The 24,491-nt window shown below is 50.5% G+C and overlaps 1 protein-coding gene across 1 annotated transcript in view; it reads right to left on the bottom strand.

The window, feature by feature from the left end:
- Positions 1-24,491, bottom strand: part of LOC120909931 (oocyte zinc finger protein XlCOF6.1-like) — a 487,791-nt gene that overhangs the window by 174,313 nt on the left and 288,987 nt on the right. The gene's annotated exons all lie outside the window — the stretch shown is intronic.

Genomic DNA, 24,491 nt, shown 5'->3' on the forward strand with positions numbered 1-24,491 from the left:
AGATTTTCCAACTGGTCAGAAAAAAAGATCAAGGCAGTCGCCAACTGCTCTACCCAGCCGTCTTGTCAGTTGAGTTGGGAAGCATATCATCACGGGACTTAACAATGTTCTTATGCTGCTTTTTGATTATTGTGGACATATATAAAGGAAACAGCAGAGGGCACCAACTAGGGTGGGATTCTCGTAGAATGGCGTATCTTGGCGGCGGCGTAACATATCCGATTTACGTTACGCCGCCGCAACTTAGACGGGCAAGTGCTGTATTCTCAAAGCACTTGCTCCGTAAGTTGCTGCAGCGTATCGTAAATCTGCCGGCGTAAGCCCGCCTAATTCAAATGTGGAAGGGGGGGGCGTGTGTTATGTTAAACTACTGTGACCCGACGTGATTGACGTTTTTCACGAACGGCGCATGCGCCGTCCGTGGAAATCTCCCAGTGTGCATTGCTCCTAATACGCCGCAAGGACGTATTAGTTTTGACGTGGACGTAAGTGACGTCCAGCCCCATTCACGGACAACTTACGCAAACGACGTAACTTTTTAAAATTTCGACGCGGGAACGACGGCCATACTTAACATTGGCTGCGCCTCATATAGCAGGGGCAACTATACGCCGGGTAAAGCCTAACGTAAACGTCGTAACTTTACTGCGTCGGCCGCGCGTACGTTTGGGAATTCGCGTATCTAGCTAATTTGCATACTCGATGCGGATTTCGACGGAAGCGTCACCTAGCGGGCCAAAAAAAAAGTGCAGTTTAGATCCGACGGCGTAAGACACTTACGCCTGTCGGATCTAATGGATATCTATGCGTAACTGATTCTAAGAATCAGTCGCATAGATACGATGGCTCAACGCAGAGATACGAGATACGACGGCGTATCTGGAGATACGCCGTCGTATCTCGGTTAAGAATCTGGACCTAAGTGCTGTATTTAAAAAAAATACTTTATTAAAAATAACAAATGGCAACTCGCAAGGTGTATAAGGATAAGAGCATGTCATTCACCCAGTGCGGTTTGCTGTTTAACCTCAGTGTTTCTTCAGAAACCAGGAAGCAAATGCCGCTGTCGGAGCTGTGTAGGCGCTCCCCGCGTCACGGCCCTCCCAGGTGTGACGACACTTCCAGTTTTGTGCAGTCCATGCGCTCCAGGATTTCTGGTTTTGTTTTTGAGTTCCTATACGACCAGTGGCGGCTAGTGCTCAAAATTTTTGGGGGGGCGCAAACAAATGAAAACAAAAAAAATTGCAGCCTCACTGTGCCCATCAAAGGCAGCCACTGTGCCCATCAAAGGCAGCCACTGTGCCATGCCATCAATTGTCGCCACTGTGCCATCAATTGTCACCACTGTGCCATCAATTGTCACCACTGTGCCATGCCAAACGCAGCCACTGTGCCATCAAACACAGCCACTGTGCCATGCCATCAATTGTCCCCCACTGTGCCCACATCAATTGTCCCCCACTGTGCCCACATCAATTGTCCCCCACTGTGCCCACATCAATTGTCCCCCCTGTGCCCACATCAATTGTCCCCCACTGTGCCCACATCAATTGTCCCCCCTGTGCCCACATCAATTGTCCCCCACTGTGCCAACATCAATTGTCCCCACTGTGCGCACATCAATTGTCCCCCACTGTGCCCACATCAGTTGTCCCCCACTGTGCCCACATCAATTGTCCCCCACTGTGCCCACATCAATTGTCCCCCACTGTGCCCACATCAATTGTCCCCCACTGTGCCCACATCAATTGTCACCCACTGTGCCCACATCAATTGTCACCCACTGTGCCCACATCAATTGTCCCCCAATGTGCCCACATCAATTGTCCCCCACTGTGCCCACATCAATTGTCCCCCACTGTGCCCACATCAATTGTCCCCCACTGTGCCCACATCAATTGTCCCCCACTGTGCCCACATCTATTGTCCCCACATCAATTGTCCCCACTATGCCCTGTAAAATGCTGCCAGTCAGATTGCCCTCCCCCGCCCGGCACTTACCTTTCTGGGGTTCGCCATCCTCCTTCCACGGTCCCTCGATGTCTTCTGCCGCCCTCGATGACGCTTCAGCCAATCAGGTTACTGATAACCAGAATCAGTGAACCTGATTGGCTGAGACGGCCGTCAGTCTTATCCAAGGGACGTAGCCCACTACGTTCCGAGGATAAGACATCAGGGAGCCGAAGGGCTGTACTGGGAAAGCCTGGCTCTGATAGGCACTTCCGCACAGCCAACCAGCTGTACTTATTCAGATAATCGGCGCCCAATGTCCGGTTATCCGAATAGACTGGCCACAATAACATACACTCATGCAATGCACGAGTGTATGTTATTTGCGCGGCGCTGCAGAACGAATTTTTAAAAGCCTTAAAGGGCCCATTTTTTTTTCTTTTTTATGACTACAGGAGGGGGGGGGGGGCGCCACTGTATACGACCCTGATAAGCAGCATCTGTGTCCTGGCTTCTGAAGACACACTAATGCTCAACAGCTAACCGCACTGGGGGGATGAAATGCTGTTATCCTTATGCACCTTGTGAGTTGCCATTTGTTATTTTTACTAAAATCTTTTCTTATATGCTGCACTTAGGTGGTGTCCTCTTCTGTTTCCTTTATACATTGCAGAGGTCACATTGAGGCGCTACCATGGATACTTTTGGACCTATGGACTTTTTCGTATAATCCTACACCCCCCACAAAACATTTACATGTCTGATTATGTTATAGCTCAGCTGTTCTCTATCTGCGCCATTCCAGATTAAAGTGGATTTAAACTAGGGTTGTCCCAATACCACTTTTTTGAGACCGAGTACAAGTACCGATACTTTTGTTTTAATGTCATGTGACAGTATTTTTTTTTTTTTTTTTTTACAGCGATTTTTTTTTTTTTAGGGTGGGTAGTGGATTGTGTGTGTGTTTTTTTTTTTTTCTATTATTATTATTATTTACATTTTATTTTTAAAATTATTTATTGCAATTTTTTTTCTTTTTTTTTAATTAGCCCTGTTGGGGGGCTTTGGAGAGGTATCAGGGGTCTTAACAGACCTCTGACATCTCCCCTTTAAGACAGAGAAAAGGACTAAGGACACATATATTCCCCAGTCCCTTTTCTCAGCTGCACTGGAAATGAATGGACAGGAGACAGAGGCTCCTATCATTCATAAACTGAAGCATCGTAAACGCAGTTTACAATGCTCAGTCATATGAATGGACGGAGTCAGTGATCACTGACTCTGTTCATTCAGAAAAGGTAGGAGCCGGGTTTAGCGGCTCCTACCGCCGCTCTCCATCCTGACAGAGGGGGCGGAGGAGGACACGGAGGGGGGAAGCAGCGGCACGGAGGGGGAGAGCAAAACAGAGGACGGCAGCGGCACGGAGGGGGGGAATAGAGCAGAGGACGGCAGCGGCACGGAGGGGGGGAACAGAGCAGAGGACGGCAGCGGCACGGAGGGGGGAACAGAGCAGAGGACGGCAGCGGCACGGAGGGGGGGGGACAGAGCAGAGGACGGCAGCGGCACGGAGGGGGGGAACAGAGCAGAGGACGGCAGCGGCACGGAGGGGGGGGAACAGAGCAGAGGACGGCAGCGGCACGGAGGGGAGGAACAGAGCAGAGGACGGCATCGGCACGGAGGGGGGGAACAGAGCAGAGGACGGCAGCGGCACGGAGGGGGGGGAACAGAGCAGAGGACGGCAGCGGCACGGAGGGGGGGAACAGAGCAGAGGACGGCAGGGGCTCGGAGGGGGGGAACAGAGCAGAGGACGGCAGCGGCACGGAGGGGGGGGGAACAGAGCAGAGGACGGCAGCGGCACAGAGGGGGGGAACAGAGCAGAGGACGGCACGGAGGGGGGGGACAGAGCAGAGGACGGCAGCGGCACGGAGGGGGGGAACAGAGCAGAGGACGGCAGGGGCACGGAGGGGGAGAACAGAGCAGAGGACGGCAGGGGCACGCAGGGGGAGAACAGAGCAGAGGACGGCAGCGGCACGGAGGGGGGAACAGAGCAGAGGACGGCAGCGGCACGGAGGGGGGGGGAACAGAGCAGAGGACGGCAGCGGCACGGAGGGGGGGAACAGAGCAGAGGACGGCAGCGGCACGGAGGGGGGGGGAACAGAGCAGAGGACGGCAGCGGCACGGAGGGGAGGAACAGAGCAGAGGACGGCATCGGCACGGAGGGGGGGAACAGAGCAGAGGACGGCAGCGGCACGGAGGGGGGGGAACAGAGCAGAGGACGGCAGCGGCACGGAGGGGGGGAACAGAGCAGAGGACGGCAGGGGCTCGGAGGGGGGGAACAGAGCAGAGGACGGCAGCGGCACGGAGGGGGGGGGAACAGAGCAGAGGACGGCAGCGGCACAGAGGGGGGGAACAGAGCAGAGGACGGCACGGAGGGGGGGGACAGAGCAGAGGACGGCAGCGGCACGGAGGGGGGGAACAGAGCAGAGGACGGCAGGGGCACGGAGGGGGAGAACAGAGCAGAGGACGGCAGGGGCACGCAGGGGGAGAACAGAGCAGAGGACGGCAGCGGCACGGAGGGGGAATCAGGTATCGGTAAAGTATCGGAGCATTTTCCCCGAGTACAAGTACTCGGGGAAATGCTTGGTATCGGTCCTGATACCGATACTAGTATCGGTATCGGGACAACCCTAATTTAAACCCACTCTCATCCTTTCTAAACTACTGCCGTAGTGCTGATCTATAAGGATATAGATGCCTCCTGCATGTTTCCTTACCTGTCAAATGTCTCCCCCTCTGTCTGTTATAAGAACTGAAAAACTGCAGATTATGTGGGTGGATCTGTTGTCTGGAGCTCTGTGGGTGGAGTCGTGATGTCAGTAGACTCCCCGCCCACCTCTACACTCCCCTTGTCAACATGCATTTTTTCCTGTGTATTCCTTACCCTAAATTCTGCTATGATCACTAACATCCAGTCAAAATCCAGAAAAGTAACCACATGACTTCAGAAAAGGAGTGGGGGTGGGAATTAAAAAACAATGCCTGTCTCCAGGCTAGATCATGAGATATGTAAATAACCTGTCACTCACAGCAAGGGGGCGGAACGGACTAAGGTTTTTCTCTGTAAGTCCGTTTTTATTTCACTGAACAATAAAAGAGGATTGCTCAGAGCTGGATTAACTCTGTGTGGCAAGACTGGGCACAGATGATAAGAAATCTTATACTGTACAATGTGACATTTACTCAACTAGTGATCAGGGGGAATGAGACATGAGGAAGCAAAGCCCTGCTTCTCCACCAAGGCAGCCACCTCCACACAGAGACACGGTACAGACCAAGGAATAACAATTCAGTATTGGGGAAAGGATCAGCTGCAGGTAGGCCACAGTCCATACTAGTAACTAGTCCTTTGCCCGTTGCCTGTCTTTTGGATTCAAAGGTTTATAAAATGCAGACACATGGCCTTAAGATACCCATTGTTATCAGATGACTCTATCAAACTGCTTGCATCCGGCTTGCGAGTCCCGCGGGAGTGGGCGTTCCTAACATGTCTGTGATTAACGTTTGACCAAAAACGAGCTCCCCCCGTCACGTTAGCCGCGTCACGGTTGGCGAAAGGAGCCGAACGGCGAGTCGGCGCTATACTGCGCATGCGCATCGCCGTTCGGCTCCTTTCGCCAATCGTGACGCGGCTTACGCGATGGGGGGGAGCTCGTTTTTGGTCAAACGTCAATCACAGACATGTTAGGAACGCCCACTCCCGCGGGACTCACAAGCCGGATGCCACGGGTGAATATGCTGTACAAAGGTATGTACAGCATAAAAAAAAAATTAATAGCCTTAATCGTATTGTAATGTGGGGGGGCAGTGTAATAAAAAAAAGTCGTTTTTAGGGTGAACCACCCCTTTAAGGCTGCGTTGCAGGCGCTATTACGCTAAAAATGGCACCTGCAAAGCGCCCTGAAAGAGCCGCTCCTTTATATGCAGAGGGCGTTGCGCCGGCAGAATGATAAAAAAAAGTCCTGCCAGCCGCATCTTTGAGGCGCTGTAGGAGCAGTGAATATACCTCTCCTACAAGGGCCCCTGCCCATTGAAATCAATGGAGCAACGCTCTCCAAAATGCCTGTATAGCGTCATTTTTCTGGGTGGGTTTAACCCTTTTTCGGGCGCTAGCGGGGGTTAAAACCGCAATGCTATCGGCCGAAAATCGCGGAAAAAGCGTCACTTTAGTGCCGACGCCCCCAGCGCTTCAGTGTGAAAGTAGCCTTACTGGTAATTGTGCGGTCAGTTTGTGGTGCTATAGGGCAGGCTGGGGTGCTATAGGGCAGGCTGGAGTGGCATAGGGCAAGTTGCATTGGCATAGGGCAGGCTGGGGTGGTATGGTGCCAGGTCAGGACTCTATGTAGGGACATGTGCAGCAGCGCAGTAGCTAACTTACAGCATGCCTGGAGATGCTGCTGTGTCCTCGTTTCTTTCTCCTTCAGCTGTGGGATCAGCCAGAGTGAAGGAGTCTGTGGGAGGAGTGGAGGAAGCAGCCAAACCCCCAGCTCCGTCCACCAACTCAGGCTGCCTCCGGAGACATTGGAGATCCCTGAGGGACAGCATTAGATGGGGGAGTGTTACAGGCAGGCAGACCCCCCCCCCGCGCACGGCTTGCGCGGGGGGGGACCTGGGAAACAGCACGGCGGCTGTGAGCTGTGAGAGAGACACCAACAAGGGGGAGGAGGAGGGAGGGGAGCACTCTGGCGCTTGAGCGCCCCCACCTCTGTGGCGCCTGGGTGAACTGCACCCCATCTAGGATCGGCCCTGATGTGACTCACATTCTGTGAGCTGTGTGTGCCGCACGGCGCCCCCTGTTACCCATGGCGCCCTGTGCAGCCGCACGACTCGCACACCCCAAAGGCCGGCCCTGCTTGCACGTTACCTTGCTCTTCGTTGTCTAGGGGATGAGATGAGAGTCTAAGAAACTTCAATGTCCACACAAGTTGTAAATCCCTTTTTCTGTCAGGTTTTATTTCACAATTCACACAAACTTGTATAGGTAGAGGGATGGCGGGTCAGGGGAAGGTTCAGGCACACGATGCAGATCACCGGGGAAACAAAAGTCACACTCCCCACTTTCCTCAGAGTGGGTGTTGCTCACCCGGAGAGGCCCCTCTCGCTGGCCTAGCAGCCGAGATGATGCATGGACTAAAAAGAATACAGTCTCTGCCACAGACCTTTCTTTGAAGGTAGAAATAAACTGTTCCAGAATCCTCTGCCACAGGATTTAGTACCCAGATTTCCAGCCGTACAGTTTAGAGCAGAGGTGTCAAACACAAGGCCCGCGGGGCCGAATCCGGCCCTCCAGGCCATTTCATGTGGCCCTCGCACCTCTCCTGCAGCTGCAGGAGAGCTTCAGCCCTCCTCTGGTCCTCCTCCAGTAGGGTGACCACATTTCCAAACTGCCATTCAGGGACACCACCCTCCTTCACAAAAATTTGCCAATTTTAACATTTTTCAGGAGCAGTGATTCTAATTATGCTTAAAGTGCCACAATAAAAAGGAACAATTCCTCTAAATATAGTGCCTGGGGGGTCCCCTTAGTCTGCCTGTAAAGTGGGGCATGTGTACCATGTATTGAACATGCTGCAGCAAAAATTAAATTTCTAAAGAAAAAAGAGTCAATAGCCCCCGGCTATTGGAAAAAAAAAAAAGCAAAACAAACCTAGTGCCCCCCCCCAGTCCATACCAGCACCCACAAGCTCTACCCCCCCCACCCCAAAGCATCACGTCCCCATCTTACCCTGGCTGGTGGTTGTGGTGGCATGCAGGCAGGGGGGTTTTAACAGAATCTGGAAGCCCCCAAAGGGTCTGGAATGGACTAGGGGTGGGGGACCCCACGCCGTGTTTTTTTTTTTTTACTTTTTTTTTCTGGCAGCTTTATTTTTTATTTAGCTGTCAGTGGGAAAGCCCATTGATAGCTGAAGACTCATCAGTTGTTAGGGATGTTGGCTTCCCAGCCCCACTCTCCCATAGGGTGGCTGTGTCAGTTTCATTCCGGGACACTGTATTGTCCTGGAATGAAGGTGCCCGGGACCCAGGACAGAACTGCAAAATGCGGGACTGTCCCGGGCAATCCGGGACACGTGGTCACCCTATCCTCCAGACCCTTCATTTCTGCTTTCAAGCAATGCATCCAGCTTTTTTGCAGCAGCAGCATAAGGAAAGGGGGTGCACTGTGATGTAAGGGAGAGTGGGGGACTCAACTTCTGGTGGTGGGGTGGTTCTTGACATCTAGATTATGGGGAGGGGAATGTGCTGGACATCTAATCTTCCAGATACAACCGGCCCTATTGAGGGCAATTATAATGCTCATGCGGCCCACGATAAAACACGGCAACACTGTATGGCATCAAAGAAAATGGTGCATCCCCCAATAAAGTCACCAGGCCTCTCCTGAGATAGCAGCCTTCCGCTCGGTCCTCCCCAGGTCAGGTCCTCCCCAGGTCAGGTCCTCCCCCGGTTTCCTCAACTGAGTGTCTTTCTTCCACAGGATCACCTTCAAAGTGCAGCCCCCAGTCAAGACAACTGGGCCTACCTGGCGGAAATGCAGCCTCGGGCCAACATGGTCCCGGGGCTGAAAATGGAGCATTACATACCTCGAGCCAGGAGGGCCACAAGGCAAAGAGCCCTGAGAAAATGGCGCCTGCCCCTTAAGTATCCTTCCCCAGCATGCCAAGCGGGGGACCACTCCCACTGGGCTGTTCCTGGGGAAAAACACCCAATACACTCTGGCCTGCCTGTGTTCCAACATTGGCCTGTGGTGGTAACGCCACCTACAGGCAAACAATGGGAAAACCCTTCAAGCACAGCCATAGCGGGAACAGAGGCTGATTTAGCCTTAAAGCGGGGGTTCACCCAAAAATAAATTTTTAACATTACATTCAGCCGAGTTTTCCTAATCACAATCGGCTGTTTATTTTTTTTTCGTACATACCTTATTTTCACTGCCACTTCCGGGTATGTCTTCTGCGGGACTGGGCGTTCCTATCTGATTGACAGGCTTCCGACCGTCGCATACAGCGCGCCACGAGTTGCCGAAAGAAGCCAAACGTCGGTGCGGCTCTATACGGCGTCTGCGCACCGACGTTCGGCTTCTTTCGGCAACTCGTGACGCGCAGTATGCGACAGTCGGAAGCCTGTCAATCAGATAGGAACGCCCAGTCCCGCAGAAGACATACCCGGAAGCGGCGGTGAAAATACGGTATGTACGAAAAAAAAACAGCCGATTGTCATTAGGACAACTCGGCTCAATGTAATGTTAAACATTTATTTTTTGGGTGAACCTCCGCTTTAATCATCAGAGTCTGAGCTAAATACAGCTCAGACACCCACTAAATTTAAACATAGCGCCTGGTCATCAGGAGCAGGGCGCTACAATACCCATATGAAATTGTAATATTTTTTTTCACAGAAATAGAGCATTCTTTTGGTGATATTTAATCACTTAAAGTGGTTGTAAACCCACTTTTTTTATTTTTGCCTACAGGTAAGCCTATAATAAGGCTTACCTGTAGGTATAAAGAATATTTCCTAAACCTATACGGTTTAGGAGATATTCCCCTCGCAATGCGCCACTGATTGCAGCGGCGCATGCGCAGGGGGGATCCTCGGCTGAAGGGCCGGGCCCGCCGACCCATGCCGGAAAGGAAATCTCCCACGCGCATGCGCGGGAGTGACATCATCGCCGCTCCAGCCAATCACAGCGCTCAAGCAGCGATACCCGGAAGACACGCTCGGCTCAGCGTGGACCAGGTAAGTTCCCTACCTCGTTCCGAATGTAAGTATTTCATAATGAGCTAATATGCGGTGCATACTAGCTCATTATGGCTTTTTCCTTGCAGGTGTAAAAAAATTAAATACATTTTATGCGGGTTTACAACCGCTTTAAGCCATGAGCCTGTTTTTCAGACTTGTTTACACGTTAACCGGTTGCCGACCGCCGCATGTATATGTACGTCCACAGAATGGCACGTACAGGCATATGAGCGTACATGTACGTCCCCGCCTTTCCGCGGGTCGGGGGTCCGATCGGGACCCCCCCCCCCTGGTACATGCGGCGGTCGGAAACCCGCGGGGAGCGATCCGGAACGAGGGCGCGGCTATTCGTTTCTAGCCGCCCCCTCGCGATCGCTCCCCGGAGCTGAAGAACGGGGAGAGCCGTATGTAAACACGGCTTCCCCGTGCTTCACTGTGGCGGCTGCATCGATCGAGTGATCCCTTTTATAGGGAGACTCGATCGATGACGTCAGACCTACAGCCACACCCCCCTACAGTTGTAAACACACACTAGGTGAAGCCTAACTCCTTCAGCGCCCCCTGTGGTTAACTCCCAAACTGCAACTGTCATTTTCACAATAAACAATGCAATTTAAATGCATTTTTTGCTGTGAAAATGACAATGGTCCCAAAAATTTGTCAAAATTGCCCGAAGTGTCCGCCATAATGTCGCAGTCACGAAAAAAATCGCTGATCGCCGCCATTAGTAGTAAAAAAAAAATTATAAAAATGCAATAAAAATATCCCCTATTTTGTAAACGCTATAAATTTTGCGCAAACCAATCGATAAACGCTTATTGCGATTTTTTTTTTTACCAAAAATAGGTAGAAGAATACGTATCAGCCTAAACTGAGGAAAAAAAAATTATATATGTTTTTGGGGGATATTTATTATAGCAAAAAGTAAAAAATATTGCATTTTTTTCAAAATTGTCACTCTATTTTTGTTTATAGCGCAAAAAATAAAAACCGCAGAGGTGATCAAATACCACCAAAAGAAAGCTCTATTTGTGGGGAAAAAAGGACGCCAATTTTGTTTGGGAGCCATGTCGCACGACCGCACAATTGTCTGTTAAAGCGACGCAGTGCCCAATCGTAAAACCTGGCTTGGGCATTTAGTTGCCTAAAGGTCCGGGGCTTAACCGGTTAAAAACAATTTTTTTTTTTGATAGAAAATTACTTAGGACCCCCAAACATTATATATTGTTTTTTTTTTTCTAGCACCCGAGAGAATAAAATGGCGGTTATTGAAATACTTTTTGTCACACCGTATTTGCGCAGCGGTCTTACAAGCGCACTTCTTTTGGGAAAAGAAAACACTTTTTTTAATTAAAAAATAACACAACAGTAAAGTTAACCCAATTTTTTTTTATATTGTGAAAGATAATGTTACGCCGAGTAAATTCATACCCAACATGTCATGCTTCAAAATTGCGCCCGCTCCTGGAATGGCGTAAAACTTTTACCCCTAAAAATCTCCATAGGCAACGTTTAAAAAACTTCTACAGGTTGCATCTTTTGAGTTACAGAGGAGTTCAAGGGCTAAAATTATTGCTCTCGCTCTAACGATTGTGGCGATACCTCACTTGTGTGGTTTGAACACCGTTTTCATATGCGGGCGCCAGTGTTGTCAGTAACGGCGTTAAAATAAACGCCGTTACGTAACGCAGCCACTTTTGAGGGAAACGAGTAATCTACCTGATTACTCTTCCCCTCATGGTAACGCCGTTCCCATTACTTGGGCGGCGTAACCGCAATTGCATCTACCACCAACTAGATGGCCGTTGCCTGAACTGTGATAAAAGTCCCGCCCTCCTCTTAGACCAGGTCGTGTGATAGACCCAGGCCCAGATTCAGGTAGATCCGAGCAATATTTGCGTGGGCAAAGAGCAAATATTTTTTCTCTGCTCCCACGCAAATATTGCGTTTTGCCCGCGATTCACGGAGCAGTTGCTCCGTAAATTGCGCGGGCGATATGCTAAACAGCCGGGCGTAAGGCTGCCTAATGTAAATGATCCCGCCGGGGGGCGGGAATCATTTAAATTAGGCGCGCTCCCGCGCCGAGCGAACAGCGCATGCTCCGTCGGGAAACTTTCCCGACGTGCATTGCGGCAAATGACGTCGCAAGGACGTCATTTGCTTCTAAGTGAACGTGAATGGCGTCCAGCGCCATTCACGGTTCACTTACGTAAACGACGTGAAATTTAAATTTCACGAGCGGGAAGCGCAGCTATACTTTAGCATTGGTTGCCCCTGCTATTAGCAGGAGCAGCCTTATGCTAAAGTCGCCGTACGGAAACTCCGTACCTTGCGTGCGCAGAGCCCGCGCAACCTTTGTGAATCGGTGGTAGTATGAAATTTGCATACTATACACAGATCACAATGGCCGCGCCACCTAGCGGCCAACGCAAGAATGCAGCCAAAGATATGAAGGCATAAGGAGGCTTATGCCTGTCATATCTTAGGCTGCAGTCGGTGTAACGAGGTTCCTGAATCAGGAGCACTCGTTACACCGGAGCAAGTAAGCACTTGCGCCGCGCAACCTATGGTTGCGTGGGCGCAAGTGCTTCTTGAATCTGGCCCCCAGTGTTCTGTCTATCTAGTCTAGGAGGAGGGCGGGACTACTTTCACAGCGCGCCAGAACTTTTCAGTGAGCTTCTGACACCGCAGGAGGCGGAGCAGGAGATCCCGATGCACACACTGGCTGGTGAGACATCGTTGGGCACAGTAAGGCTGCAATGGTAAGGGGGGCTTGTAATGATGGTGGGGGGGCTGCAATGGTAAGGGGGGCTTGTAATGATGGTGGGGGGGCTGCAATGGTGAGGGGGGCTTGTGATAATGGTGAGGGGGGGCTGCAATGGTAAGGGGGGCTTGTAATGATGGTGAGGGGGGGGGGGCTGCAATGCTGTGCTATGGGGAAATCTGATGTGCTGTGCTATGGGGAAATCTGATGTGCTGTGCTATGAGGGGACTCTGATGTGCTATGAGGGGACTCTGATGTGCTATGAGGGGACTCTGATGTGCTATGAGGGGACTCTGATGTGCTATGAGGGGACTCTGATGTGCTATGAGGGAATCTGATGTGCTATGAGGGGAATCTGATGTGCTATGAGGGGACTCTGATGTGCTATGAGGGGACTCTGATGTGCTATGAGGGGACTCTGATGAAGGGATTATGTGAAATACTAATAAGTTTATGTTGATTAACTGTTTTTTGTGCACTACAAAAAAAAAATCTGTGCAGTGTGCAAAGGTATTTGTTTATATTGTTTTTCAAACTATAGTCCGGCCCCCCAACAGTCTGAGGGACCGTGAACTGGCCCCCCCCCCCCCCCCGTTTAAAAAGTTTGAGGACCCCTGTCATAGACCCTCCATATTATATGACCCCTCCAGCCTGCGCGCTGTACTGTGTGCGTCACATGGTGACAGAGGAACAGGAAGCGCTCTCTACTAGGTACTAGGCTCTGATTGGGCGGACCTTCTGTCCCATTTGTCACGTGACCGTCTGTCAGGTGTAGATATACACAAGGCCGGGGATATGGTGACAGCAGGTAAGTGTCCGCTCTGTGTACTCACCGGTAAGTGTGTTGTACTCGGCTCTGTCCTGTGCCTTGTTGTTCCTCCATACAGTGATAAGTGTTGTGTGTATTGTACACAGTGTTGTGTTACCTCACACAGCTCTCCCTGCACAGTAATAGACCTTTGTAGTAGTATTGAGTTGCTCTCCACACTGTAACACACAGAGCCCAGAGGTGTCGTATACACTGGCCCGGATTCAGGTAGATTTGCCCCTTATTTACGGAGGCACAGGGCAGCGTTTTTGCCCTGCGCCCCCGCAAATTTACTGTAATGTAAATGATCCCGTAGGGGGCGGGAATCATTTAAATTAGGCGCGCTCCCGCGCCGAGCGTAGAGCGCATGCTCCGTCGGGAAACTTTCCCGACGTGCATTGCGGCAAATGACGTCGCAAGGACGTCATTTGCTTCAAGGTGAACGTGAATGGCGTCCAGCGCCATTCACGGTTCACTTACGTAAACGACGTTAAATTTGAATGTCGCGAGCGGGAGGCGCAGCTATACTTTAGCATTGGCTGCGCCTGCTATAGCAGGAGCAACCTTATGCTAGAGGCGCCGTACGGAAACTCCGTACCTTGCGTAGGCAGGGCCCGCGCAACTTTTGTGAATCGGTGGTAGTATGCAATTTGCATACTACACGCCGATCACAAAGGCCGCGCCCCCTAGCGGCCAACGCAAGAATGCAGCCTGGGATGTGAAGGCATAAGGAGGCTTATGTTTATCACATCCTAGGCTGCATTCGGTGTAACGAGGTTCCTGAATCAGGAGCACTCGTTACACCGGAGCAAGTAAGCACTTGCGCCGCGCAACCTATGGTTGCGCGGGCGCAAGTGCTTCTTGAATCTGGGCCAATATTTTTTACTTTTTGCTATAATAAATATCCCCCAAAAACATATATAAAAAATTTTTTTTTTTCCTCAGTTTAGGCCGATACGTATTCTTCTACCTATTTTTGGTAAAAAAAATCGCAATAATCGTTTATCGGTTGGTTTGCGCAAAATTAATAGCGTTTACAAAATAGGGGATAGTTTTATTGCATTTTTATTTTTTTTATTTTTTTTACTACTAATGGCGGCGATCAGCGATTTTTTTCGTGACTGCGACATTATGGCGGACACTTCGGACAATTTTGACAAATTTTTGGGACAATTGTCATTTTCACAGCAAAAAATGCATTTAAATTGCATTCTTTATTGTGAACAGTTGCAGTTTGGGAGTTAAACACTGGGGGGGCTGTAACATTTAGGGTTCAGTGTGTGTGTGTGTTTACAACAGTAGGGGGGTGTGGCTATAGGAGTGACGTCATCGATCGAGTCTCCCTAATAAAAGGGATCAATCGATCGATGCGCCGCCACAGTGAAGCACGGGGAAGCCGTGTTTACACACGGCTCTCCCCGTTCTTCAGCTCCGGGGAGCGATCGCGACGGAGCGGCTAGAAACGAATAGCCGCGTAGTCGTCCCGGATCGCTCCCCGAGGCTTGCCGACCGCCGCATGTACCGGGGGGGGGGGGGGGGTCCCGATCGGACCCCCCACCCGCGTCAAGCAGAGGACGTATAGGTACGCCAATGTGCCTGTCCGTGCCATTCTGCTGACGTATATTTACATTAAGGAGGTCGGCAAGTGGTTAAAATGCCTCCCATGGATTAAATCTAGCAAAATCCCCGCATATAACTAATTCTGCCTTCTGGGACCTGTATGCGCAAAGTGGTTGGAGAATGGCAAAGATGTTTTTATTACAAATTATTTGAGCAGACTGCAGTACCCTGTTCCCTTTTACCATTTTCTTTTATGCTCGAGCGTGCGCCATCAAACTGATTTCTGGGCCGGCACCTATGGTACTTGGGCTCCCAATTTACCTGGGCTGGAACTGTTTTACCTATATTCCCACGCCAAGCTGGCCGGGAAAATAAACCATCTTCCTTGCCATCTTAGTTGATCAAGATGGCAGGGAAGACGGGAAGATGGAGAGAGGACGTTCTCCGAATTATTTTCCACAGTGTACAACAAAGTGTTTTTGTCTACAATCCTATGTAAAGTTATCAAAAACACTGTACACGGAAAATGGGGGCGGTGGCCCTACTTGTTCTTCCTTTCCATGTTTGGCTGAGTTCCTGGAGAATCCCCAGTGACCTTGCCGATTGGTCTACAGTAGCAAATATTCTTTATAGGGCTGGTTTGCTTGCCTCAGCACCCATCCCACCCATCCCTCTTTTCGCAGCACGGGCTTGGGACCGGCCATGGCAGAGTTAAAAAAATATTGAAAACGTTCCCAATGTAGGACACAGACCTTCAAGGTAATTTGATCATGTGCCTTTGGGGGAAGGGGGAAGGGAAGGGAAGGTCACTTCCTCCACAAGACCAGTATTGGCGCATTGACGCACATTTAACCAGAATTGCTATCTCTCTTCAGACACTATGTACTCGGGGCGAACGGATCCTGCTGTCTATCCTCCGTAAAGGGGTACACCCTCTTCCCACACTTTACAGTCGAGACAAGCACACCAGACGGGACAGCAGAGAAGAGATGTACAGTGGAACTTTAGATTACGACTGTATACAAACTCTTTTTAGCCCTTTGCACAGTAAACTGCCTTAAAGGAACATGGAGTTGGTGAGGGAAAGGGTGAAAGGGAAATAAGGGAAGCGGGAAGGCCCTCCACTGCCTTAAAGGAACATGGAGTTGGTGAGGGAAAGGGTGAAAGGGAAGCGGGAAGGCCCTCCTCCTTTCTCAGCACGGACTTGGGACCGGCCATTGTGGAGTTACTCGCACCCGAAAAAAAACGCACCGGCCTCCAACCTCACCTTATAGCCGGCCCGCCACACACCTGGAAAAAACACGCACCCGAAAAAACGCACCGGCCTCCAACCTCCCCTCATAGCCGGCCCGCCACACACCTGGAAAAAACGCGCACCCGAAAAAACCTTCAGAGGGAAGGCCCTCCTCCTTTCTCAGCACGGACTTGGGACCGGCCATGGTGGAGTTAACTTCAATAGGCCCTCTTCTTCTTTTATGCGCGAGACGCGATTTTGCAGCTTAAAGCATGTGATATTCAAATAGCAGCATTCCTGGAATGATATTACAGTTCATAAAACCACACAGCCCAGTTAGTGATCCAAAAAACTGAAAAAAGAGTGCTGTCACACAGGTTCTCCCCCAAGGTAATGGACGCTCACCTCAGAGCTTGCGACCTTGCAGCTAAGCTATCAAGTGCCGGTCGGTTCTCTTTGATTGTCTGGCTTTTCGGAACTGTTTGTGCCTCGGACTATAAACTTAATATGCCCATGAGGGTCAGTAAGGAGCGCCTCTCTACCAAATTTGAAGTTCCTCTGGATTTATGGCTCCGGAGATATTGACCACTAAAATCCAAATTCATGACTAGCGGGCTTACCTCTTACCGCTACGTTTCCAGCAAGGGAGCTGTAAAGTACCAGTCAGTTTTCTTTGATTGGCTGGCTTTTCGAAACCGTTTGTGCATCGGACTCTAAACTTAGTATACACATGGGGGTCAGTAAGGAGCGCCTCTCTACCAAATTTGAAGTTCCTCTGATTTATGGCTCCGGAGATATTGACCACTAAAATCCAAAATTCATGCTGACAAGGTGGCACCGGAGCCCGACTAGCGGGCTTACCTCTTACCGCTACGTTTCCAGCCAGGGAGCTGTAAAGTACCAGTCAGTTTTCTTTGATTGGCTGGCTTTTCGAAACCGTTTGTGTCTCGGACTCTAAACTTAGTATACACATGAGGGTCAGTAAGGAGCGCCTCTCTGCCAAATGTGAAGTTCCTCTGATTTATGGCTCCGGAGATATGGCCCGCAATGTGAGCTGTCAAGTGCTCTCTTTGGGTGGCTGGCTCCGAAAATATGCTTACCTATATATCTGCAGCAACCTTTCCCGCCGCCCTCTGAAAATAGTTACTGTTGATTTAGGGGCAGTCTCTCACAAATCTACCCGACCTCCTGGAACTCCTTCCCGGACACAATTGCTGAAATTTCCCCCTCTCGTGGAAGTGCTAGGATCTTCAAATTTGGTGACAGTTTATCTTTAAAAAAGGGGGAACAAATTGCTCTCACGCCCACAAGATCTACTTCTCATACACAATTTATATATCAAAACGTAGGTATTTTTGTCTGGTTTCAGGCAATATGCTCAGTTTTGTGATATGCCTTTTACTTTTGGTAGCTGGAGCTTCTAAAGGACAAGAGTTCCGAAATTTCTCCCATTGACTGTCATGTAAAAAAAATTATAAATCTCCAAGCAAAACGCTCGCAGAACCTCTTTTATAAATCGCTGTCATGCCCACATTTTTAAGTTTATCAACATAAATTTTATACCGATACGTTCACAAAAGCTTTGTGTTTCTAGCGGTGAAGTCGCTGTTTCGATAGCATGTACGGTTGTGGATTTATTAAGGTTTGTTTGAAGGCTTCAATCTCTCATTTGGTGTGTGGATTAAAGCGTTTGTAAAGGTATTTTTTCCCTAAATGGCTTCTTTTACCTCAGTGCAGGGGGGAGGGGCGAGCAGGAAAGTCAGGATACTCTCTACTTTGCAGATAGAGAAAGTACGGTTGTGGATTTTTTAACCACTTAAACCCCGGACCAATATGCTGCCTAAAGACCCAAGGGTTTTTTACAGTTCGGGACTGCGTCGCTTTAACAGACAATTGCGCGGTCGTGCGACGTGGCTCCCAAACAAAATTGGCGTCCTTCTTTCCCTACAAATAGAGCTTTCTTTTGGTGGTATTTGATCGCCTCTGCGGTTTTTATTTTTTGCGCTATAAACAAAAATAGAGCGACAATTTTGAAAAAAATTCAATATTTTTTACTTTTTGCTATAATAAATATCCCCCAAAAACATATATAAAACATTTTTTTTCCCTCAGTTTAGGCCGATACGTATTCTTCTACCTATTTTTGGTAAAAAAAATCGCAATAATCGTTTATCGGTTGGTTTGCGCAAAATTTATAGCGTTTACAAAATAGAGGATAGTTTTATTGCATTTTTATTTTTTTTACTACTAATGGCGGCGATCAGCGATTTTTTACGTGACTGCGACATTATGGCGGACACTTCGGACAATTTTGACACATTTTTGGGACCATTGTCATTTTCACAGCAAAAAATGCATTTAAATTGAATTCTTTATTGTGAAAATGACAGTTGCAGTTTGGGAGTTAACCACAGGGGGCGCTGTAGGAATTAGGGTTCACCTAGTGTGTGTTTACAACTGTAGGGGGGTGTGGCTGTAGGACTGACGTCATCGATCGAGTCTCCCTATAAAAAGGGATCACTCGATCGATGCAGCGCCATAGTGAAGCACGGGGAAGCCGTGTTTACATACGGCTCTCCCCGTTCTTCAGCTCCGGGGAGCGATCGCGACGGGGCGGCTAGTTTATCAACATAAATGTTATACGTTACGTTCACAAAAGCTTTGTGTTTCAAACGGTGAAGTCGCTGTTTCGATAGCATGTACGGTTGTGGATTTATTAAGGTTTGTTTGAAGGCTTCAATCTCTCATTTGGTGTGTGGATTAAAGCGTTTGTAAAGGTATTTTCCCCTAAATAGCTTCTTTTACCTCAGTGCAGGGGGGAGGGGCGAGCAGGCAAGTCAGGACACTCTCTACTTTGCAGATAGAGAAAGTACGGTTGTGGATTTATTAAAGTGGAGTTCCACCCATTTTCCTAACTTTGTCTGGGCTGCATGCCCTTAACTTATATTTCTCCAAATGGCAATTATTTGTTTATTTTTATGCCTCTAAATACGTTTTTTGTCGTTTGTTCCGCCCCTAATCCGCCTTGGCGAATGAGTCAATAGGCGATTCGCAAGGGTTCCTGGGATAGCGGCGTCATGTATCCCAGGAGCCCTTGTGAATCGTCTATTTTGCCGAAATCTCGTGTTTTTTTTTGCGCGTGACGCGAGTGGGAGGGGCTACTGTTCAGCCGGGAGGAAGTAAAGATCTCCTCCAACCGTAAGTATGTGACCTGGCTGTTCAGGGGATTGCAGTAGGACGGGAGTCAGGGGGCGGCCCCAAGTCTCTGCAGGCAGGACGCATGACACCGGAGATCGAGCGGGCAGCATAGGAGAACCGGAGAGAGCAGAGAGAGAGGACATCTCTCACCGTCCGCCCTCACAGTGCCATGGAAACGTCTCCCTGCTTTTCCGCCCTTACTATGCAAAGCTGCCGGCCTGACACCCCCCTTAGTACGCCACTGCATCCGCCTGCCCTGACTTGTGTCCTTCGGTGAGGTCACAAGGGCTGACGTACGCATAGGACGCAGCTCGTCTGTCCATTGGGTCGGTGCAGCAGCTGATGGGGCGGATACCCATCGAGCTGACTGCACACGACCTATCGGGTTAGCGGAGGGGCGGGGACATTCGCTTACGTCCTTCCCTCATAGCGCAAGCCAATCACGAACCAACGGAGCGGCTGACGTGGGCGGAAGCTCAAGGCACAGCTTGCCTGTGTATGAGGGTCGGTAACCCATTTAGCTGTCAGCGCGCGACCTATCAGGACAGAGGAGGGGTGGTAACATTCGGACACTTCCCATTATTTAAAGCAGGGGTCGTCAGCCCCCCGGGCCGCGGCGCCTCTGCAGCTGGGCTGCATGACATTGTAAGGCGGGCAGGTGGATCAGACAGGCGGATGCAGTGGCGTACTAAGGGGGGTGTCAGGCCGGCAACCCCCCCCGCGAATGAAACGAGAGTGTGCGGTGACAGTATATACAGCAGAGCATGTGGCGGGGGGCGGGCGTGCGAGGAGGGGGTGGGGGCTGCACCCGAGCCAGTCGGCGGCATATCTGGTACCTGCGCGATGATCCCCTTCTCTCACGGCTCTGATCAGTCTCGGGCAGCTGCTGTCAGCCGAGCAGAGAAGCCGCCTCCCCCTCCTCCTGCATGCACAGCACTGTATAGACATAGAGGAGGAGGGGGAGGCGGCTTCTCTGCTCGGCTGACAGCAGCTGCCCGAGACTGATCAGAGCCGTGAGAGAAGGGGATCATCGCGCGGGTACCAGATATGCCGCCGACTGGCTCGGGTGCAGCACCCCCGCCAATCCACCACATGCTCCGCTTGGGCACTCTATGTATATTCTGTCACCGCACACTCTTGTTTCATTTGCGGGAGGGGGGTGGGGGTTGCCGGCCTGACACCCCCCCCCCTCCCCGCCTTGCCACTACTTCGGGCTCTCTGTCTGTGGTGTGTGTCTCTGTGCAATGTGTCCAGCCTCATCACACCACAATTGTCACTTTCTGGCCACCATATAGTGGCGGGGGCCTGCACTGTAGCGGGAGCCTGCACTGTAGCGGGGGCCTGTACTGTAGTGGGGGCCTGTACTGTAGCAGAGGTCTGCACTGTAGGGGGGTCTATGTAACATGCAGGGGGTCCAGAACTGTTAAGGGGGGTGTCTGTGTAACATACAGGCGTCTAGAGGTGCAGGGTACTGTGTAATGTAAAGGGGTCCAGAGCTGTGGGGGGGCTGTATAATGTAAAGGGGTCCAGAGGTGCAGGGTGCTGTGTAATGTAAAGGGGTCCAGAGGTGCAAGGGCTTTGAAATATAAAGGAGTCCAGAGGTACAAGGGCTGTGTAATGTAAAGGGTCGAGAGGTGCAAGGGCTGTGTAATGTAAAGGGGTCCAGAGCTACAAGGGCTGTGTAATGTAAAGGGGTCCAGAGTTGCAGGGTGCTGTGTAATGTAATGTAAAGGGGTCCAGAGGTACAAGGGCTGTGTAATGTAAAGGGGTCCAGATGTGCAGGGTGCAGTGTAATGTAAATGGGTCCAGAGTTGCAGTTGTGGAGAGGGGTACACAGAATTGACAAAAAGAGATTGAAGGATGCAGAGGTATGCAGGGGGCACAGTGGGGTGTTTTTACATTTTAGGGGGGGGTGCCAGATATTGGATCCACCCTGGGTGCCAAATGCTCTAGGTACGCCCCTGGGCGGATGAGAGAAGCGCGCTGGCGAGCAGAGATGACATTTCTCTCCGCCCCACCTAGCATCACTGCTCTTCCGCCCTCACAGCGTGCTGAATGTCGGCGGGGAGCAGAGAGATTACATCTCTCACCACCCGCCCGTTTACTCCGATCTCCTGCCCTCACTCAACGACCACTGAACCAGTGCCACCAATGCAGTGACAATCCACATCTGGTGGCACTGGCAGGTGATGTGGCAAGTGGCATTCCTCATCTGGTGGCCTTGAAAGGTGATGTGGCATTCCTCATCTGGTGGCACATGCAGGTGACGAGGCATTCTTCATCTGGTGGCACTGGCAGGTGACGTGGCAAGTGGCATTCCTCATCTGGTGGCACAGGCAGGTAACGTGGCATTCCTCATCTGGTGGCCCAAGCAGGTGACGTGGCATTTGTCATCTGGTGGCACAGGCAGGTGACGTGGCAAGTGGCATTCCTCATCTGGTGGCACTGGCAGGTGACGTGGCAAGTGGCATTCCTCATCTGGTGGCGTGGCATTCCTCATCTGGTGGCACTGGCAGGTGACGTGGCAAGTGGCATTCCTCATCTGGTGGCACAGGCAGGTGATGTGGCATTCCTCATCTGGTGGCACTGGCAGGTGACGTGGCAAGTGACATTCCTCATCTGGTGGCACAGGCAGGAAACGTGGCATTCCTCATCTGGTGTCCCAAGCAGGTGACGTGGCATTTGTCATCTGGTGGCACAGGCAGGTGACGTGGCAAGTGGCATTCCTCATCTGGTGGCACAGGCAGGTGATGTGGCATTCCTCATCTGGTGGCACTGGCAGGTGACGTGGCAAGTGACATTCCTCATCTGGTGGCAGGCGACGTGTAAAGTGACAAGCTGCATCTGGTGGCAGGCGACATGGCAAGTGGCACGCTCAAGGCTAATACTGATTCTGTATTATGGTGAGTTGAACTATTTAATTTATATTACAATGTAATATAATAAATTAATGTTCTTCAATCATTCTGACACCATACCAACCATGGTGCTGTGATGATTGAAGCGCCAACAGCAGAACACCAGCTATTGCCCGCGAAAAATTGCTTACCCCCCGCATGTGCGTTAGAAATTGGGGACGTGTCATAAATACCCCCAAATTCTACCAGGGGTCGGCAATCTGGTTCCCAAATGCTGGTTACATTTTGGGGTGTCTGTGACCTTTGGTTTGGGAGTTGTAGTCTAAAAATACAGGGTCGGGCCAAGCTGGCCAAATTTTCCCCATAGATTTCAATGTTACACCCTGGGGCTAAGGTCGCTGGACAGCTTGGGGTGGTAGATGGGTAAAACTCTGACCATCATTAAGTGGACTGTTACAACCCCACCCATGCTTAAGGGTTGCTGGTCAGCTTTGGGAGTCATGGTGAGGGGTATCAAACAGTTTATGGAGCCTTAAAAATAGTGAAAGTGTAATAGATGCCCCCAATTTCTACCAGGGGTCGGCCCTCCAGGTCCTAAGTGCTGGCAAAAAATTTGCATACTTGAAGCGGAATTCGACGGAAACGCCACCTAGCGGCCGCCGGAAAAAATGCACCTAAGATCCGACGGCGTACTAAGACGTACGCCTGTCGGATCGATCCGAGATGCAGTCGTATCTTGTTTTGTAGATACAAAACAAAGATACGACGCGCAAAATTTGAAATTACACGGCGTATCGAGAGATACGCCGGCGTAATTCTTTTGTGGATCTGCCCCACAGAGTTTTGTGTGTTTGTACACACAGAACTCTGTGTGTGATTGGACAGCAGGTTTCAGCTGAAATCATTGGCTGAAATCTGCTGCCAAACCCGTGCTGTGTCCAATCACGGCACAGGTCAGCAGGTGGCGCCCAAAACCCGGAAGAAAGCCAGCAAAATAAATGTATGTGATTGCGCCTGTACCTGCTGTCTGCTCGCAGTTCATTTACTGTCGGTAGGTAGTTAAACTAAATCTCAAACAATACAACAGTGCCACAACCCCCATTGTATCATGTTTTTGATGATAGTGGAACTCCAATAAAAATGTATTTTTTAGTTCTGGAACTGAAAGACACATTTCCTGACTTTGCACTTCAATGACCCATAATGCAGCCTTCCTGTGTCCATAATGCAGCCTACATGTGTCCATAATGCAGCCTTCCTGTGCCCATAATGCAGCCTGCCTGTGTCCATAATGCAGCCTACATGTGTCCATAATGCAGCCTTCCTGTGCCCATAATGCAGCCTGCCTGTGCCCATAATACAGCCTACCTGTGTCCATAATGCAGCCTGCCTGTGCCCATAATGCAGCCTGCCTGTGCCCATAATGCAGCCTACCTGTGCCCATAATGCAGCCTACCTGTGTCCATAATGCAGCCTGCCTGTGTCCATAATGCAGCCTACATGTGTCCATAATGCAGCCTTCCTGTGCCCATAATGCAGCCTTCCTGTGCCCATAATGCAGCCTGCCTGTGCCCATAATACAGCCTACCTGTGTCCATAATGCAGCCTGCCTGTGCCCATAATGCAGCCTGCCTGTGTCCATAATGCAGCCTACATGTGTCCATAATGCAGCCTGCCTGTGCCCATAATGCAGCCTACATGTGTCCATAATGCAGGGAACAGAGGAGAGGAAGAGCATTGCCGGCCGGATGATAAGAGCGCAGAGGAACATCACTGGAACAGCATTGCTTTCAATTGCTGTGTGTTCCCGCCACTCAGCGACACATACAGCCCCGCCCCCTGGCCGGGGAACTTTGATTCACGTCACTTGTCCCGGGATTGGATTGATGATCTGTCAATCAAATTCCCTGGGACCAGGGGACGTGGCTGTGTGTGACAGTGAGTGCGGGGAACACTCGGCTATTGAAATGAAAGCCACTAGTGATGTTCCCCGCACTCTGAATCATCCAGCCGGCTCTTTCCTCTCTCTTTCCCTCCATGAGCGCTGGGAGAAAGACTCCCATACAACCCACCGGGCAGCGGTGCTCGCCCCCTTCGCTCCCAGGCAGCCCTTCCTCGCCAGGCCTCAAAATCCACTTGCAAAATGTGAGTAGGCGAGTGAATTTTTTGAGGGCTGTATATATATATTAATATATATATAGTGTTTGGGGGTTCTTAGTAATTTTCTAGCAAAAATATATAAAAAATTTAGATTTTTACATGTAGGAGAGAAGTGTCTTAATACGCCTGGGCTGGAATTTGTTATGATGGCGTTGCCCTTTA

Source organism: Rana temporaria, chromosome 8, assembly GCF_905171775.1.
Source record: "Rana temporaria chromosome 8, aRanTem1.1, whole genome shotgun sequence".
Taxonomy (NCBI): Eukaryota; Metazoa; Chordata; class Amphibia; order Anura; family Ranidae; genus Rana; species Rana temporaria.